Source organism: Onthophagus taurus, chromosome 7 (assembly GCF_036711975.1).
Source record: "Onthophagus taurus isolate NC chromosome 7, IU_Otau_3.0, whole genome shotgun sequence".
Taxonomy (NCBI): Eukaryota; Metazoa; Arthropoda; class Insecta; order Coleoptera; family Scarabaeidae; genus Onthophagus; species Onthophagus taurus.
Genome location: NC_091972.1, coordinates 13,775,805 through 13,797,486, shown reverse-complemented (window position 1 = coordinate 13,797,486; position 21,682 = coordinate 13,775,805). Strand labels below are relative to the sequence as shown.

Here is a 21,682-nt window from a genome sequence, read left to right as displayed (position 1 = left end):
ATAGCTTGTAAGAACATGGTCAAAAGCAAGGTAATCTCAACTACTATAAAAGATATATATAAAACGTAAACTATGGGGACGTTGGGACCCCCGTTTTACATTCTGACAAGCTGTTACATCTGCGTTTTTTACGAGTTCATATTTCAACCGTTACAAATGATGCACACTAAATCAGAGCTTTTGAAATTTTGTGTGTAGTACTATTTTTCTCTACCCACGTGTGAAATATTTTATTTTCGGCGAGAGGTAAATAATTTTTTTTTGAATAGCGCATTTATCTCGATACTAAAAACGGTTTTTTACACATGTAGATTGCGTATTTATGTGCCGTGTGCGGACGACAGATCACGCATTAATTTCATTTCCATCAATTATCCGGTTTTTCCGGTATACTCGCGGGTTGTAGACGTCGTAAATGGATCCGATCCTCGCTAAGGGGTTCAATTTAGCGGTGAATTGCCATAAAATTAATAACCGTAGAAGGCCTCTCTCCATATAATAGAAAATTTATGTTTCCTGACTCATTACGCTTTACCGCACATGCTTTAATGGTGCTGCGGTGAATAAAATTATGAACACATACAGTAATTACATAATTGACGGCTTTTAATCGGACGATTAACCGTTTTACACTCATCCTTCGATATTTAAAGATTACAAGGGTTGTGGATGATTTTCTTTTCGTAACACGTTTATCTGTTTCAAGTGATTATCCATTATGTTCTCAATGTTAGCCTATTGACCATTTGTTTCAGCTTATTGCCTGTCACCTAGAAAAGTTATGGCCCGATGCTCATAAACGTTTTTCTCCTCTAACATTTATTGCTTAATAAAATTTATACCTGGACGATTGTATCACGCAGATATCGCTGTTTGATGATGGTATCGGCAAAATGCCAGCGAAAAAATCAATTAGGCGTGACCGGCAGCACGGCGACCGTTTATGTTGACATTTCATTTTGTTATTTGCATAGGAGATCGAGATTAGGTGTCGACGCGACCCCTCTCACGACGGGTCATCACCCGACCACCGATATGATGACCAGATGTTAGCGGATGGTATTTGATTTGGGAGTTATTTGCTCGACACTGTCAACAATGACGTATCCGAACGATATTGTAGGAATCGACTCCATCCGGAGGTTCACGTTCGTTATCCTCCAATTAAATCAGCCAAAATATTTATACAGGAGCAGGATCCGGTATAATGGTAGATGATCAAACAACTTAGGCTCTTTTATTAGCACAGGAACCAGTTAAAGCATATTTTTTCAAGTTAGTTATATTCCAATCCATATCAATAAAATATCTGCACAACACATGAAATATCAACATTTTATAATTCAAAAGCTCGAAATGATGGGAGAAAATGTTTTATATTAAAAATATTCTAAATTATCCTAAAATCAGTTTGTAATAATCGTGTGTAAGTAATCGTTCAGAGTTACCAATTTAATAACCTTGAAGTATTGGTATTGTAAATTTTTCATTTTCAACACAGAAATTATTTTCTATCTGGTGATCTAAAAAATATAGATAAAAGACTTTTATATAAAAGACGTTCTAACTTAACCAACAAATAAGTTAACATAACCAATTATAACTGGTCGTTCATAGTTGTTCCCTTAACAGACCACAAATATGTGTGCTGTTAAATTTCTCTTTACCAAGACAATATGATGTTCTATCTCAAAAAATAAACATAATAGGAAAAAGTGATTCCTACAAAAAGCATTTTTAATTAACCCAAAAATATTTTATTACAACCTATTATACCCCAACTTTCATAATTGTCAACTTAACAGGCATGAAATACCTGGATTGTAACATTTTTCATATTTAACATCAAAATGATTTTATAACTCAAAAGCTCGAAATGATGGGAGAAAATTATCGTTCATAGTTGCCTATTTAATATACTCGAAGTATTATGATTTTTCATTTTCAGCACAAAAATCATTTTCTATCTGGTGAACTAAAAAATATAGAGAAAAGCTTTTTATATAAAAGGCATTCTAACTTAACCAAAAAATAAGTTAACATAACCAATTATAACTTGTTCATAATTGTCAACTTAACAGACCACAAATATGTGTGCTGTAAAATTTCTCGTAACCAACACAATATCATTTTCTATGTCAAAAAATAAACATAATGAGAAAAAGTGATTCCTACAAAAAGTATTTTTAATTCACCCAAAAATATTTTATTACAACCTATTATATCCTAACGTTCATAATTGCCAACTTAACAGGCAGAAATATCTTGATTGTAACATTTCTCATATTTAACATCAAAATGATTGTATAACTCAAAAGCTCGAAGTGATGGGAGAAAATGTTTTGCATTGAAAATATTCTAAATTATCCCAAAATCAGTTTATAATAATCATGTGTAAGTAATCGTTCAGAGTAGCCAATTTAATAAACTGGAAGTATCGGTATTGCAAATTTTTCATTTTCAACACAGAAATTATTTTCTATCTGGTGAACTAAAAAATATACATAAAAGCTTTTTATATAAAAGACGTTTTAACTTAATCAACAAATAAGTTAACATAACCAATTATAACTGGTCGTTCATAGTTGTTAACTTAACAGACCACAAATATGTTTGCTGTAAAATTTCTCTTTACCAACACAATATGATTTTCTATCTCAAAAAATAAACATAATGGGAAAAAGTGATTCCTACAAAAAGCATTCTTAATTAACCCAAAAATATTTTATTACAACCTATTATACCCCAACGTTCATAATTGCCAACTTAACAGGCATGACATATCTGGAGTGTAACATTTCTCAAATTCAGCATCAAAATGATTTTATAACTCAAAAGCTCGAAATGATGATATATAAAAAACTCAATCAGTTTATTACAGTCGATCGTAAGTAATCGTTCATACTTGCCAACTTAACAGATCAACATCAATTGAAGTTTTAGCTCAAAATATAAAAATGCTAGAAATAAAAGTTTGCTATAAACAATTTCTTAATTAACCCAATAAAATTAATTTATCACAACATATTGTTACCCATAAGATATGGTAAAATTCAAAGCAATTTAATATGGTTAATCTGATTAGTAGACAAACCAAAACGTGGTAGTTATAAAAATGAAATGTTGTAAGTAATATTGTTTTCAATAAAAGAAGGACTAGAAAAGTTATTTCGAAGACTATCAATTATAGGAACAAGTTACTGGCCAGATCTCGACGTTGGATCGACCTTTAATTTGTGTCTTCCGTCGCCTTTTTTTCGTCCGTTTTTCGGTCGACCAGTTCGAGGTATTAAAAACGAGTTGCCGGGTAAAGAAGTGGAACGAAGTGAGGACGAAGAGGGAGTGAACGCCTTTGGGGAGCACCATAAATCTCCGAATACAATAAATATCTTTCTCTCTCCGGGTAAAGTGGACGACAAATACAATACACCGACTGCGAGGGCGAGAGATTTGTATTATAATATAAGACTGCGGTACGATAAACCGGTGGGGATGGAAAAAAGGGGCGGTGGAAAGGGAGAAAAACCGGGCAGTCGTTTGTCAAAGTTTTCGCTCGCCGCGACGCCATTGTCGAGTGAAGGTGAGTGATTAAAAAATAAATCTTATTTGAATAAAAATCGCGCTTGGCCTTATGATTAATTGAGGTTGGGTTCAAGAAGCTCGTGCGTTACTGTGCGAGGCACAAGCGATCGATACTGTCAAATTTGTATAAATCCCCTGTGACTTTTTGTCCCGTGTTTTGCCCACTCGAATTAAAATGATGATTTATGGTTTTTGACCTTCTCTTAGAGCGCCGTTTATTTACCTGCCATATGCATTTTTGGACCCTTTGTTTCCAAACTTCTCATAACGATGAACGACCACTCTTATGTTACTACTTATTAAATCATCAACATATCATATCCCAATATACCCTCGTTACTCTTCATTTTAAATTTAAGTCCGGTTGCAACGATTTATCAATTTGCTTAGTAATAGCACCGGTGTTTGAGAATTAAGTTAGTGGACGGCTCGTGCGTCATCTCTGCTTTGTGCCATGATGAAGTGTTGTTTTCTAAACGCCCTAACAATTCGGAATCCCGGTCACTGTATGATAAATTTGCGCGACCACTCTCGTGCCAGTCGTGGCCTATATACACACGCGTGCACGCACACACCAGACCTCTACAATGGGGTAATTTAAAAGTATAAAGAGATTATGAATGATGAGTAGCATTCCTACACTTTTTTGCACAACAATGAGTAATCGCGCACCGTAATGAAATTCAACATTAAAATGTGCTTCATAATGAACCAGACAAAAATGATAATAAATCAAAACTATTACTATCGTAAATCTATTAACGTAACTTGTCTACTATGTTCACGTGTTCCTTTTCGTTTAATTCAAGCTAAAGTAATCCCCAGACCCTTGCTTCAAATGCCAATTAGCCTGTCACCCTTAATGATCTCATAAAATTCCTCCGTTTCGCCGATAGCTTTTTCCTGCAGAAGTGCAGACCGTCGGTAGGTTTGTGTGAAGTTGCCGACTTGAACAATCCAAACAAATCAGCATTCTTCGACGATTCATTAGAGATTTTGACGAGCTCACGCGCTCAGAAACGACACACGTCGCTTACGACCGCAAAAAAGTAACCGGTCGACGACGACGACGACGTCTACAGCTTCGCGGAAACAATATAATGAAAATGATCTCAAAATTGCCGGCGTTCGGTCTCGACAACTGACACTTTTAATTGCATTACGCTCGGAGAAGACCAGCGACGCCGCCTGGACCGTTTTAATAGTTTTCAGTTGCCAGTGTTCACAAATAAATTAAATCGGGCATTGCAGACTCGGTGTCGCTTGTTTCCCTCTTTCTTTTGAGCCGGGCAATTACGGGACGATTTAGAAACAAAAAGGGCGGCGTTCCCGGATCTCGGTTTCACTTCGGCCGCCCGAAACGTACAAGATTGTTCCTATTAAGTGTACTTTAGCTTCCTCTTTCGAGCAGTTTTAACTGTCCGAGCACTCCATAATTTTAAAGTTTCGTGGACTGGGGCCAATACGGTCTGGAACGATAAATTACTTGGCGATTTTGAGAGTTGGATGTGACCGCGCCGAAGCTTGTTGTACGATTAGTTGATCCAATTGCTGGTTAAATCGTGACTGTTATTTTACTTGGGATAATAAAGTAAAATACAAACTTTTATTATTTTTTTAACTAATTTCTTTGAAACTTTCATCACTTCTTTGAGGTACACTTTGTATCCACACAGACCATAATAGACGACAGAAATATTGCGAGTCGAAATGGTTGATCTATCTTTTGACTTTGGAACACGATTCCGCACGCGATCGTTGTATTTCCGAAGAGAAAACGTCCTCGAGGCAGAGCTAACGAATGAAAACGGAGCGGAAGGGAAGGCCACAGGCGAATGAAAAAGGGAGACCAGAAAAGCAGAGGAAGGACCTCTTATATCAGGAGAATACAGGCTGAATTAGCCAAGAATGGCTCCGGGAGGAGAATTGTTACACAACGTTTATCCTTGGACGAGTGGAGAGCCAACAACTGGGGATAATAGAAGGACGCCGCACGACACTCGATACGAGCGCTATGTAATATTCTATTCAATTTCCGTCGACCTCCCTTCCAGATATGAAATCGGCTTTCTTTTTATCAAAAAAAAAAGACCGACCTGTCACTGAAATGAAAACACAATAGGTAATCGATACTCTGTTTCCGTTGATATTTTGGTATTTTTTGATACATTTATTTCAACAATTCTTTTTATTAAACCCACTTTCTGTTTCATCTCTTATAAAGTCCACATGAATAAAAGATGTTTTTTAACTTATTGAACATAGCAAATAAACCTCTCAAAAGTATTATTGCTTCATGTCTAAGCTAACAGCCATCTTCAGATACGCTCCAAGCAGGCAGATCTTTTCAGGATTCAAAAATGACTCATTACTAATTCAGAAGTATTATGAACTACAAAATCTTCATAGAAGTGATTACCTTCAGAACCCCTTCGAACTTCGCCTACAGTTTTCAGTATTCCACGAAGTACAATTTTCTTGGTAGTGTTTATTTATAGACGGCTTTTATTATAAAATAGGATGTTACTTTCTGCCTGAAAGGAGACAATATTAAGAAGGCATTTAAAACTCGTAGCATTATAAAACTTTGAAATACTTTTAGATCGACGTTGTATGGTAAGAATGCCACGTTGCTAGGTGAGACGAAAAGCGAGCATGGTTCGGAACTTTAACAGTTCCGATTATATTGAATTGCATTTCACGATGTTCACCAAATATTTAGCAGACTATGAATAATTTATTATATTATATTGTTCGTTTAGGAGTCATTTTGTTTAAAGTATAGTATACGAAATAACTGTGATGAGATATGTCTCTTTCACGATTAATGGCTGTTCTTTATAGTAATTCCAGAACCATGATCCATTTGACCCTGGGGATTGTCTTATGTCTCACATTAAACAGTATCATGCAAGGCGAAGACAGAAGAAAAATCTATATAAGTTTTGGAAGATGGACTGTTAATTCCGTTTAGTCAGAAAAAGTTACACAATATTAACTAACACTAGCACTATCACAAGAACCAACACTGGACCTAGAAACTTTCTTGTTAGGCCGGGCATCTTTTGTAAAAGTGTTTAACATTTCGGATGCCAACCTTCTTCATAAATAAGTTCGAAGTAACGAAATCGGTTAAAGTTTGAGAAGTTCATCCTGGCTATATTTGTGGATATATCTAAGTTCGTATATTTAAGTAGATAATGCAACTATTGTAGATAACCATTTCACTAATTTCTCACACATCATCCGTACAAGATTAATTTAAAATAATGATTGTAGTTACATAATATGCAGGTAAAATAATTGATAGAATATGAATATTCAAACGTAATGAAAATGGTGAGAATAATTAGTTGGAAAATTATTAATTTCAAATTATATTAATTAATAGAGGATGGACTTATATAAATATTAATCATACATGTAGCATGACATATTAAAAGCCAGGATTAACTGTTGTAATTAAAAAATTGTTGGTTATGCAATAATTGAGAATCTAAACATTTCCACAACCATAAAGTTAAATGTAATTATTGCACTTAAAATATGTTGTTCGCTAATTAGTTTAATAACAGTTTCAGTAGCTTTAATAGAACAGAATATAAAACAAAGTTGTTTCCCACATCTCACATGATTAGCTGCTAGATAGACTCATTACGTGGTATTGTGGCTGTTGGTAGAAATGATAATTTCGCAGAAACCCCGGATTTGAACGGCATCGTGTAGTGTCAACGTTCATAATTGATGGCTCCCGTAAACAATACCGACATCTCGTGTCTTTTAGTTTTACGTTTTGTTTGATTCCGTACCGACGACGCGTACATAGTGGCACGTTGGTTTGTGTCTGTTTTACCGGGCGGGATTTGAATTTCACCGGGCGTTTTGTTTCCGCCGACCATTGTTTTAAACATTGCCCGTTAGATATTGTTCCTTTTTTTACCACCGGTCTCGATATTTCGTTTACCGCATATAAAACCATTGTTACGCCTGTTACATCGACGCGATTTTTGTGAGCCGCATTGTGCTACGGTATGCACAATGACTGTTGAGTTTGCATCCTTTGTAAGGGACCCGATGTAATATTGTGCAGAAAATTGGCATGATTAAAGGTGAAAAATCAATTTGAAAAATTGTTTAAAGTACCTCTATGTCGATAACGGCGAGATTGTATTAGCCATTCAAATTGCATCCGTATCAAATGGCCGCAATTTAGTTATCCTCATTTGCGTCGCTGGAAATCTTGCATCTCTCGTCGCGCAGAAAGACTGTCGAGATGGAGAGCACAGATTGTAAGGATAAGGGGGTGAATGGGGGGGCGAGGGGTCACAAGCTTTTTTGCAAACTCGGCACGATTTCGTAGACTTCCCTGGCAGAAACATAAACAACATTATATTCAGTCGAGTTGATAACGTAATTGACCTGAACTTGTCATGAATACGCGTTCAACCTCGTATATTTTCGTTACTAAATTAGCTTTCTTGAACGCATAAAAACCAAATATTTATAAAGTTGTTTATTAGTTAAAAATATTTACTGCAAGTTTAATTCAGAAAATATATTTTGAGTAGTTCCTTGACCTCAAATATCATTAACATTCACTATTTCTCCCTTATTACTGACATCCAAAAAGGATGTAACAACATTCATTTTACATATAAATTCGCAGCAACACCGTTAGCTATTACTTTACAATCTGCTACTATACGTCACGGTAGAGTAAACGTACGGCATCGTAATCGGTTTAATTTGAATACGCTCACGCAGAAAACAAAACGGACGGTTTTAATGTTATAAAGTACGAAAAGAAGGTGGGGAGAAACAACGTTACAATGCCTGACAAGACGCGTTGTGTTAGAAGGTTGGAAATTTGGTGTACGTTAAAATTTAGGACTTTCTCCATTTAAATTGTTGGTCTCGGAATCTAACTGGGGAACTCGGGGTTCTGAAGTTAATTACAGCTGTCACTTTGGGGTTTTCAAAATTAACGTTTGGATGATTTTTAGTACTTAGTTATTATTTATTCAGCTTCTGGGTTATACAGTAATAATAACATCGCAGTTATTGTGCTGATACATAATCGCAACCACTGGAAAATAACACATTCTTTTCGACCCTATCGGTGAATTAATCGGAATTAATAATTTATATGGGCAACAACCGTTTTATTGCTCTTGGATTTAGAGGCGGCCTTATCGGTTCCAGTTTGGTGGGGTTAAAAGGCATGTACGTAAGAACGTGGATAAAAGAAATGTTCGGTATTCGTAGAGTCCATTAATATCTCTATGGCTTTTCAGAGGCTGCAAGAACGTAATTTGTTTTGACGGTCATTCAGCGGTAATTAACAGTCGTAAATGAATACCTACAAAGCAATAAAAGTTATAATTCGACATTGGGACTATTTTAAGAACTCGATTGGTTGCAATAAACCTAGAATTACAACAAAATATCTCGACAATTTTTACAACAAAGCATTTATAATTCCGAGAAGTATACATACATATAAGAATAAAAGGGGACGTTTTATTTGTTCTTTGTATTGGCCATTTCTAGTAGCCTTTCCCGTGAGTGCTCACCGGGTCTTGTACACGCACACCTACCACCGTACAAGACGTAAAATATAAGATCAGTGGCGTGCCCCGTTTAATAAATGGAACGCCAGATATGCACGCGACAAACTTCTAATCTAATTGCTCAGAGTCGTACGTTGTTGCCGCATTAGTATCGCATCGAACGGGTGCATGTACCGAATAATGGCGAACACGAACTCGGTCGAGATATCGGGGACCCCTGAGGCCATACTGAGGCAATCATAATTATGGCCAGCGCGAGTTTTCGTTTTCTTCAACCTTTTTCAGGCCGCGAACCTGCAAGGACGATAAGTATCCGGTGCCGCAGTGGACGTCCGAGTTGTGGTCGTAAAACTCATAAATTACTTCTGCTGGTATCGCGAACACGTAAATTAACTGGCCGGTGGGATTTGTCGACTATTTTCTTGGTATTACCACTTCTGGAAGCTTCACGTACGTCCAACAGTTGAAAATCTCAATTATTTAATAATACAAGACATTCAGTAGACGCGGTTAACGTATTTGTAATGACTTGTTATTATTACAATAGGTTACAATAAATTAAAAGAAATTTGTTAAAATTGCCTTTAGCAATTTTATGACCTGGTTATCTTTCTGTAGCCACAAGTTTATTTTTTTTCAGTTGGTGAAATAAATTCAGGGAAATTGCGTTACTCTCAAAGGTCCTGGCTTTTTTAGTCTTCCTTGCTTGAAGTCCTTGTTTGAACGTGATGTTGCTGAACTAATTTTTCCACAAGATTTATTCTAAATTCTAAATTGCTTTCCATTTAGTATATAAAGTATAAATGAATTGTAAACAAACATATCTAGCAAATGAACAAAGAATTTAAAAAGTATTTTGTCGAAGAAAGATCGTTTCAGATATTTCTTTCCAGCCAAAATGACCTTTGTACAACACAAAACTTTCATCGACAGTAATATTTCTTTTAGGTATATAGAAACATAAACTTCTCTTTTTGTTATTAAGAATGGGCCAATTTTTACGCATATGTTCTCTTTATTACAACTTTCGTTGTTTGTAAATTGTAAGTTTTGCTTTATTTGAGACATATATCTGGGAAAAATGGAGTACACAACGATGCCGCTGAGGAAATCTCGATTTCCCGTGGTACTAGACTAAGTATGGAAATGATAATAGCTCTGGATGTGTACAAACCGGGAAACGATAAAATACACAAAATCTGCTATGCAGACTATGTACTACTTACAGCAGAGAACAAAGGTGATCTTCATAGGAGCTCTTTAATTTTCCGAAACATCAGAAAATATAACATCAGGATTTATATAGAATAACCAAAACATTAGTGATGTCAAGAGAGCCTTGAAAATGCAAGATAGAGCTTTAAATCAGTGTCATTGAACAATCTTCAACTATCTGGGGGTCAAAATTTCAACGCAACCTTTACAAGAAGGGGCAAAACCAGACGATCAAAGCATTAAAAATCACAGAGTGCCTCAAGTAAGCATTTCTATGAAACAAGGTACAGTGTAAAGTCAAAATATACAAAGCGATAGTTCTGTTAGTGCTAACTTACGGAACAGAGACCGGAGTAGGAACATAGAGAACAAAGCAGAAACTAACAACGGTGCAGGATATTGGCAGGTGGACCAAGGAAAGGAATCACCAATGGAGTTAACATGCAAAACACAATGGCGGATGACCGAGTAGTCAAAATTTGCAAATGCAATCGATCTGTGGAGAAAACGACTGCAGGAAGATTACCGAAATGGAAGCAGTCGTGGAAATCATCGTTAAAAATGTTTGAAATATGCCAAATAATCCTACTTATTTTCTAACAAATAAAATGTGTTTTGGAATATACTAAAAATGGAATATATTGTGGAGCTCAATTGTGGAGCCCAATCCAACCTAATACAGTACTTTCGAGCTATTCGTTGCCGACTCAAAATCACTGCCACTATCGTTTGAATCACTTTCTTTGATGTGATAGAAGTTAGTACTTCAAATATTATTATTAAAACGTAAATTAGCATTTTTAAGTTTTCATCAAAAGAAGAACAATGAAAAAACAAATGTAATATTATATAATAATTTGTAAAAATGTACAAACATTTCGGATTTAATTCAGTACAATTGTATCCGATGCATCATTAGAATACCGACACGGAGCACGTGTTACAAGCAAATGCACTAAAAGATTTAATGCACCTATCTCGTCCGACGCTTCGGTTAGGAGGATTTTAACATCGGAAGGCGACGCCGGTCGTCGCTTGGTTTAATTCAGTTTGTCCCCAGCTGAGTTTGTTTGCGCATTTTTTGTTCCCTGCGACGAAATTAAAACTTTAATCTGTCTGCAGAGGGCCGTGTCATCCCACGGATATGGGATGTAGTTTATTTATCGGATACAGTAGGGCGGGCGGTGTCCCCAAATGTCGACTTTACGGCTGTTAGTTTTATTGAAATCCAAGTTCGATCGAGTCGCTTTTTACGATATGAAATCCATGTGCGATATGAAAGGCTTAATGGCGATCGTAAATTTGACGATGTGCTTCAATAAAACGCGACGAACAATGTGCGAAGCGACTCGCGTCGGAATTAAACTAACAAAATTGAAAGGGCTCGTTTTTGTATAGCCGGATTAATCAATTTTGTTTAATTTGCATCCTGCCCAATTGATAAACAATAACACAATGGCTTATCTCGGAGTGATTGAATTCTGGATTAAAATTTATTAACGTTTTTGTTTTGTTAATTATTATTTAATTAAGCTTCAAATTTAAGCTTCTAATTTAAATGGTGTAGGTACTGAAAACTTTCTCGAACATATTCAGAATGTTCGGAAATGCATTTAAATGGATATCGTACAACGACCCTTCTTGCAAACGTTTCACCTCATTACACACTTCTGGACGCATTTGCAAGCAGAAACAGCCGCAGGTTCGGCCTTTCGACAGCGTGCAACGGACACATTCCCTGCGGGAATGCGCACGTTTGCGCACGCTTCCCGTCGTTAATTTTTACTGCGTCTGCAATTACGAAGATATACGTCGCGCATATTGCAATTTTGGCTGTCGGCTACCACCGTGGGGACTTAACACCGAATAATACGAGGGAGTCATGTGTGGTAGACTGAATTATGTTTCGTTCAATATTCTACTTAAAAGCCGCAACAAAAACATTCATTAAATCCTTTTATATATCGTTCGCAAACCATTAATACGTACTTATGCCTCTAACGCAAAGTGACCCAATTCGCGCTTTAAAAGATCTCTTCTCGTTTGGTACGGTTTCAATTGCATCGAGAAGAGGAGGCGGAGACGATAAACCGGCATACTGTGACCCAGTTCGAAGGCACTAAAACGTTTAAGAGCGAAATGTAACTGGTGCATCAAGAAGATACGGTTCTGTCCGTGATTCCGCGCTCAGCATAAGAGGTCGTGTCAGAACGAAACGCATTTGCAAATTGGCAAACACTTAACGGGCCTATAAACGTCCGTAAAACGTTTGGCTCTTCCGACTTCGTTTAGAACTCGAAACGAGTTTATTTTGGGTAAATATCCGGACTTTAGAAAATTGCCGTCGATTTTCAGTATAACGCATGACCCCTTCGTATCACTGCGCGCATCGACGCCTCATAAAAGTTGCGATTTTTGCGATCTGAGGTCGTTCGTTGAACTCCCTTATCTTGCCCGTGTTTTCGAAAAGCAGTTTATATAGACACATATAATCCACTCCAAATGTTTGTTTTACTTGTTTCTGTTTGCCAGGGGTTCATGTAATATGGTTCGATTTGTTGTGCTTGAATTCGCATGCAGGAAAATCCTTTTTTTTTATATTTGCATCTTTACCTTGGATATTATTTAAATTTAGTTAAATTGTTAGTCAGTTAATTAATTTATTCTGAAAAATCAATCAAGTATTTCTCTCGTAAGAACTATCATACGGGTACAATGTTTAGGTAAAACAAATAAACAAATTTATTCATGAATACAGTTTTAGCTAGTCAATAATGTGAGATCGGCAATATTTTCAAGTTGCAAGTTAACGAATAATAATGGCAGTGCACGCAAATTTTCAACTTGTATGGAAGCAGTTCATTAATCAAACCTAGTTAAAAAATAAGGCATGCTTTGGTAAAATAGAGTGAATAAAAAAAGCGAATTTCACTGTTTCTTTAAAGAGCTTCAGCGCGATAAGAGTAAAGATTTAGATTATTAGTATCAATTATCATCAGATAAGTCGGCATTGCTATAATTGCTGTAATCTATTTCTATATGATGCTATCTATATCACATGTTGAGGGCGATTATTACCTTGGTGATGTGGATGCATGCAGGGTAGGAATTGATCTTTGATGCGACTGGGAGTCCCATCATAGATGTGGATGGTTCAATGGGTAGCTGGGTTTGTTATTGTTGCTGCTGAAAAACAATATGGATCATATTAATTGGTGGCCTAAGACTTTGGGGTGATGACTCAAGTTGCTACTTAACTTAATAAAAACTTTAAGTACTACAATTTGAACTTATATTGTGGTCCCTTTATATTGTATGAAATGTACAGATATCAAATTTCAGTTCATCCCAACTTTAAACTTTTCTTTACTTTTTCAAGGACGGTAGTTTTAATTGCTGTTCAGCGCTAGATTGTTGTATATTTTTTATTCAACTAGAACTAGAACTAACACTAGGCCTAGAACTAGAATCATTCGGGTTTAGCTGTGCGTCTCTTAAGACGGCTAAACCCGAATGTTTCTAGTTCTAGGTCTAGTGTTGGTTCAAATGCTAGTGTTAGTTCTAGTTTAAGTTGTTATTCAGCGCTAGATTGTTGTATATTTTTATTGAATTAAAAGTATATTTAACTAATAAAGAACGCAACAGTGTGGATAAAATTATTAATTCAAACAGTTTAAAGTGCAAATTAAAAATTATTCATATAATAGACTTTTGGCTATAACAGACACTCCCTTTTCCATATTAGTCCATTATATCGTGATTTACTGTAACTATTTTTTAGTCTTACATGAAAATTCAATGGGGTATTAAAAGGTGACTTGGAAACTGTTACTTAACGCTTGCAACATCAACTCGACGTACATTACAAGAGCATCTATCGTTCAATTCGACGTTGGAAGTTTCGCTTCGCAATACATGTTCAGCAGGAGGGAGAGACCCTGGTCGTGTTATATCCGTTAGCATTGAACCGCACCGTGATGCGATATGTATAAAATGCCGATGATTCAATCATCTCTTGCGCAACTTGGAAGAGAAAGTACGAAATAGCGCTTAAGCTTGCAAAACCAGCACGATCTCCATTCATTTCATGATCTAAAAGCGGAAGAGGGAAAAAAACGAACCATTACGTCTTTAATCTAATTCTGAATGGCGCCGATATTTCCGGTCCTAAACGAGAAATTACGGATTTAATTTGAAAATATACCCGTTCAGTGATGTTAAATTAAGCAAGGTGTGCAACGGTGGTTTTAATTAACAGATGAGGCGACGTTGATAACGGTCGCTTCCGGACCGCCGCAGCCAACTTATCTCGTTCTCCGAGTTTTTATTAAAAATTTTCAGCGGCTACTAACGAAGTGTGGCGTTTCGGGGGTTTGTTTCGCAAATGAAAGTCCCAAATCATCGTTTCCATTATAACGAATACAAAATTATGACGAATATAAAACCTCGTTCTTAAACTTCTTACACATTTTATGTTAATACTATTACATATTTATAATAACAATTAGATGTTGAAATAAACGTGATAGTAATGTTTAAAATCGTTTCCAATTATTTTCCGTTGCCACACAAACGATTGTTTTCGCTTTGGGATTCAACTTAAAGCATCGTAATGGGATAAACTTTCCTAAGATACCCGAACACGTGCACGCTTAATCGAGTAAAGAATATTGGTGCATTCACGCATACTCTCCTAGAAAAGCATGAGGTGGCTGAAACACACGTGTTACCTTTCGGAGTTGTAACGTTGCGTCAAATCTAGCAGGAAATAAATACACGGCCGCTAAATTAATGCGTTTCGAAATCGTTTGCCTTAATCGGGACTATGATTATGCTGAACGCACGGTTCAAATGGAAATTAAATGAGTGATATTAATTCGAAACTATTCGATTTTAAATCGAACCAGCGCTAACGCTAACAAGCCGATTATAGCGTTAATGTGTATTATAATTAACATAGTTCGGATGGTACTTATCTAGTAGATTACCATAATAACAAATTACGTGATATTTATAAAAATATTTAACGATAAGTAATAAGAATTAAGAAGGGGCTTCATTAAAAATTATTCCGGTGATAAACATCAGTCGAAGGCTTCGTCTTTGCGGACCGTGAGCTACGTGTGTATTTTACGGTACCCAAAGCTCTCGACGAGCCACGCTACCGCAATTGCGGCCCGTATAATTTTAATACGTGACCGAAATTCGAATGCTTCGCTTCTAAATACGGCGTCTTAACTGTTTTAAGTAGTTGATACATGTGTTTCAGCGGCAGTATTTCTGTTGGGGACGCGTACGCTCGGCCTGATTTAACTCAGGTGCTCGCGCCGCAGCATACACTGCATGTTAATGGGAAACCCCGTTCGTCTCGCTTAGGCCTCGGTGGGAATGTGCCACGGATGAGTTCATCTTAACCGGCGACTCTTTATAAATTGTTCTGGTGACTGAGATTAGCGAGAAACAGAATCCTTTCGCTCAATTAAATGGAATTTTCTATTTTAATAAAACAATAAATCTCAAAATTTAACACGATTGAATAACCCTAAAATGTTAGGAATCTACAAACCCTGTAAGGGTTAAGTCACCCTATCAACAAACGCCACGCCGTGTCGTGTGATTCATCGCGTTTATTTTGTGTAAATCGCCCCGCTCGTCTTGTAGTGGTGGCAGTTTGCGTTCGATTGATTGAATTGTGAGGGTGGCAACCCTATAGGGCCCCCTCTAAAAGTCTTGGTGCGAACAGACCTCGTTGTTCTATAGAAAATGCAGATGCGTGAGTACACAAGCGTAAATTATTACTGAGGGTCACTTCCGTGGTGGTTCCGACGAAGGCTGTTTCTATACTCACTTTGACGTTGGTCGTCATAAAAACCAAATCCCGTACATCATCAAGGGTTTGGATTTTATGGGAGGGCTGGTAAATATATTATATAGAGAAGGGCGCTTTTTGGGTTAATCCCCTTACTGTTTTTAATATCAATATTTTGTTACTTATCATCAGCATTTTATATTAACAATACAATTACAACATTAAATGCGTTTCAAATACTTTTTTATAGTCAACATTGATGTTAGTAGTAAAGTAAAGATTTTAAATTTAAGTTGTAAATCAACTTTTTGACTTTATAAATAATGTTTATCTACGACTGCTTGGATAAGTCATCATTACCGCACTCATTTGAGGTGATTTGAGTTACGTAATGAAGTTCATTACCGCACTGGTTTCGTTACGTAACGCATTTTTAGCCTAATCAGAACAGACTTAATTTATTGAAACGAACAACAATACAAAAGAAAAACTGCTATCTACTTACAAAGAAACAATACTATTTATTATAAACATTAATTGTTATCTTTTTACATTTTAAAAGACTTATTCCAGATGAGTAAACATGTTGAAACTGACAATTCAAAATTGTCAACAATCATTTCAGAATATTTTTATAAATGTCAAATAGACTTTTTTAAAAAAATTGATTTTTTAGTAATTTTTAGCAGTCGTAGATAAAATGCTGTATATCACACGTGGGCTAGAGCATAATTACAGTACTCGTGTGATTATACGACTCGGTCTACGACCTCGTCGTGCAATTCTTCACACTCGTACTGTAATTATGTTTCTAGCCCACTTGTAATATAAATAACTATTATCTACGACTGCTTGGATAAGTCATCATTACCGCACTCATTTGAGGTGATTTGAGTTACGTAATGAAGTTCATTACCGCACTGGTTTCGTTACGTAACGCATTTTTAGCCTAATCAGAACAGACTTAATTTATTGAAACGAGCAACAATACAAAAGAAAAAGTGCTATCTACTTACAGAGAAACAATAGTATTTATTACAAACATTAATTGTTATGTTTTTACATTTCAAAACTCTTATTCCAGATGAGTAAACACTCGTACTTTAATTATGTTTCTAGCCCACTTGTAATATAAATAACTAATAATTGTAGATAATATTAATAGGTATTAATCGATATTTAGTTTATTGAAACCAATCGAATAGATGTGGATCTGTGGTCGACAATTAGATTTATCCACAACAGACGCGTCTGATCGTTCCAAACCTCTATTCACGTTTCGGTAGTCCTCCTCCGAATTAATAAGCCGGTTATTGTCTGATATTGGACAATGGAGAGGCCGAGTAAAAGGGGGAGGTCGCCTACCATTCCCCGCACGTTGTTTGCACTCGGTCGGACCGATTTTCCGAATCAATCAGTACTAGTTCCTCTCCCTTAAAACTTAATGACGATAATCAAACACGACGGGAGCCGTCGAGTGCCTCACTTCGGGCTCAGAGCCCTGTGAAATGAGATATTCGGACGGCGAGGGTGCGAAGAATGGAACTGCGGGAACGGCGAAGATAGCTTGGTCGGCGCGTACGGACGAGTCACAATGGCGCAGCTGGCAAAATAGGCCAATAATCAGATTCATAGCTGATGAACAAACAGGAATCCTAATAGCAACTTCTTCCCCGAATTGGTGGAATACCAAGCAAGCCTACGAAGCCCACCCCATAAGTTGCTGGGTGGACTCGCTCCTTCAAGGAAACCATAATCCCGTACTTCCCTTTAACAAATTTCAATTAAGAGAGATGCCTTTAACAAAGGACCGCCGTCACCTAACCTGGATTTAACGATTATGGTTATACCGGAAGAGTGAAAGAAAGTAATTTCCCCCTACTCGAAGATGTACGGCCGCTCGTAAAAATTTCAATCGGGCAGGAACTTTCCGGCCACTTTGCGATTGTCTTCCTAACTGTTATGTTGGCCCCGCTCGATTCCAGTCATTAACGAGCTTGAACGAAGAGTTAGGAGTATTGCCGCACCTCCACACTGCTGATTACATCTTATGTCTTCCCAATGAAAAAATAAAACGGACGTAAACGACAAATTGTTGTCATTTATTGTCTTAGTGAGAGCAATCAACCTCTTTAATGGTATTTCCGATTTTGTCTTCCTTAGAGACGTGGATTTTATTAGATTTCTTTTCTCATTTGATTGTTGGCCATCACTTTATTCAGATTTAATTACCAACAGTGGGTAGAAACTGTAAATTGTTGAGTAGTTACTGTAGCGTGTACGTCCACAAGGCTATCCACAAATTCCAGGGTTGTATATATGGCATTTTGCGAAGCAATAAAAGCGTGTAAACAAATCCGAAGTGCGACAACACAATAAACCGGGATTAAACCGCGACTACCTCGTCGAGGTTTATTGAACAAAAAGTCGCACGTTGTGAGCACCGTCAACTTTTTATATTTACAGTTTACAATCGCAACCAGCTCTTTTACGACATCTCGTCCCGAAATGGAGTCGTCCCATTTGCGCATTATATATGTCGCAGTTTGCTCGTTGCGATTGTACAGAACTAATAAAATCTCGAAGCTATCCGATGGCCATCTATGTGAATCTTCTGAATCTGGTTTCCTCGTTAGTCGGATAAACATTTTCCCTTATTATTTCTCAGATGAGTTGGTTGTTTGAAATTGGAACTTGTGACATGATTTGAACGGTCCAAAGGGGATATCGGTGTTGTCTCTCGACAATAAACGCAAAAGTATTTTGTCAAAGATCTTTTGAGCGGAAACTATTGCGAAGTCCAGCGCAGCAATTCCCTCTTTCATTTTCCTCCGATAGTTCGCGGTCAGAGTCAATGTCGCGAGAATTAATTTGTCGCCGCCCGAAACAAAGGCGAACAACAAAGTTTAATTCTATCCAATATTTATTCGCAGTACCGTTCAGAATCGGATGAGAAAGCTTCGAACACAAAAACCTTAATAACAGAAGGAAATTAGAAATCAAATTGACTTTAATTTACGTTGTAATATCCTAACAACCGTCGAGCGGACCTGTAATAACGGAACATAAATATTAACGTTAACATTATTGTTAGGTAATAACACAGATACGATCTTCGAAGCTGTAAGCTTAGACTGACGCCAATGTCGCAGCATTTAATCTAAATCAATCCGCGTAGTAGGTAAAAAGCTACAAAGTGGGAGGCGAAAACCGTTCAATTGGGTTGTGGCCGGTGGCCCTAATGGTGTTGGAGATTACGTACGGCACCGATTGCCATACACACACATGCAATCATAATAGACGCACGCCCGCCCTATTTGGTAAATTGCGCAAATAAGGACAGATTTACGGCCCAATATGAGTTTCGTTCCATTTGCGTAATTACTCCAATTGTATCGTGTCCGCGTAAATTTCCCTCACGCTATCGAAGATTAACACATCCCTGCGGTTGTGGCCTCACAGACTACATCTACCAAAGACATAGGTATACATAATCTTAGTCGTCATTTCTGATTTATTACTACACTACATAACCGTAATGAGATTATTAAGCAGATTTATATATAATTTTAGTAATTTTAGTTGTCAGGATGTAAATTTTACTTTATTTATAAATCATAATACGATAATAAACAACACAAAAACATTCGCGATAGATTAAGAACAAATCAAAAAGATATCATATTTTTTTTATTAATATCGTTGGTTTATATCAGGTATTATAAGTAAAGACTGGAAAAGATATTATTATTATCGCGATTTTTCAAATATTTGTATAAATGTTTACTTGAATGTGTAGAGGAAAGAATTTCTTGTAGAACACGAACCATATAAATTAAACAAAAATTCGTCTTTTGTGTTAACAAAGTAAAGGTGACAAATATCAGCACAGGGTAAATAAGATTAGAGGTGCTAATCGTAACAGACTAATAATATGTAAGGACGATAATATCATATCTATTTCTGCCATTTACAATCATTATTACCTTGAATGAACATGAGGTTATATCCAGAGGTATCTTCTTCTGTACTGACAATGAGTCGTAATGTATTGCGTTTGAACCGAAATTTGTCTCACTTTTTTAACATAAATATTAGGGTAATGTCACTTTAAGTGGACCGTCTGAAAGATTTGTATGATGTGACAATCAAAGTGTGAAACTAATAGCGTGAACAGCAGCGCCACATCCAAAAACCATAACATAATACGAGTCGAAATGAACAGAGGTGTTTATGTGAGACTACTTCTTGAATTTTCTCCCAAGTTAAATATTCAACTTTCAACAGAGAACTATTGGCAAAATATTTTGCCATAACATTTTTTAATCATTTCCTACATGGCAACCGTTTTACAGTTTTCACCGACCACAAACCTATAATTACGGCAATACTTTCGTCAACAGAAAAAACATCAAGACAAACCAGGTACCTAAATTACATAACACAATATATATCCGATGTGAGATACATTAAGAGAAATTCCAATATTGTTGCAGACACTTTGTCTAGGACAAATATTGAATCCCTAAATTCTCAGTACCCCGAAACACTTACACTTTACAAAGCTCAACTCACAGATATCGAATTGTCGAACCTATTACACAAACAATTTTCCCACATTCACACTACTACTCCCTATCAGTTATTGCAACCCACAAGGCTACCTGATATCAAATTATAGTGTGAAATATCAACAAAATCTCCGCGAATTTACATTCCACAGAAATACAGAGAATTAGTTATAGTTATCTCACCATAGTATACGAACACCATTCATTTAATAAAAGCAAAAATTTTTTGGCCTCATATATCAAAACAAATTCGTATTTGGACAAAATCATGTTTGCAATGCCAGAAAGTAAAAATACAAAGGCATACAAAATCGTCAGTTCTCAAAATCAAGATTCTAAAAGTTCAGTTTGAACACATACACATTGATTTGGTTGGCCCACTCGCTCCATCTCTTGGATGTACTTATCTGCTCACGGTCATTGAGCGTTTCACATGGTGGCCACAGGATTTTTCTCTAAAATATATTTCTGCAACCTCTATTGCAGATACTCTTTTCAGGCATTTCTTCAGCAGTTTCGATATTCCTAAAACGATCACTCACGATCAAGGACGACAATTCGAATCACTATCATTTTCTAAATTCCAATTACTTTTAGGTACTCATTAAATACACAGATCTGCTTATCACCCACAAAGTAATAAATCAGCGATTATTGCCCAACGTAATTCCGCTAGGTGAACCATAACTTACCTTTAATACTTGGTCTCAGATCATTTCTGAAGAAGGGCTTAGGTTGTTCATGCGCAGAATTAGTTTATGGTCAGCCACTCAGATTACCGGGAGAATTTTTCATACGTACCGAACCATCAATTGAAACTGAACCATTGTTATCAAGTTTAAAATCATTTTTTGCTGACATTAAACCAGTTCAGTCAACTATACATACCATCCAAAAACCTTTTATACACAAGGAATTATTCAGCTCAAATTTTG

At 36.5% G+C, this 21,682-nt stretch overlaps 2 long non-coding RNA genes across 2 annotated transcripts in view; one reads left to right on the top strand and one right to left on the bottom strand.

Moving 5' to 3' along the window:
• Nucleotides 1-588: 588 nt before the first annotated feature.
• On the bottom strand, nucleotides 589-1,091 carry LOC139430892 (uncharacterized). The gene is made up of 2 exons (XR_011641254.1): nucleotides 843-1,091; nucleotides 589-770 (listed from the first exon to the last, which is right to left on the bottom strand). It is a non-coding gene; the product is annotated as an uncharacterized lncRNA (long non-coding RNA).
• A 2,281-nt stretch (nucleotides 1,092-3,372) lies between these two features.
• The window catches only part of LOC139430678 (uncharacterized), a 34,020-nt gene continuing 15,710 nt past the window's right edge, over nucleotides 3,373-21,682 (top strand). Inside the window, exon 1 of the long non-coding RNA XR_011641064.1 lies at nucleotides 3,373-3,580. This is a non-coding gene — a long non-coding RNA (uncharacterized lncRNA). The remainder of the gene's footprint in view (nucleotides 3,581-21,682) is intronic.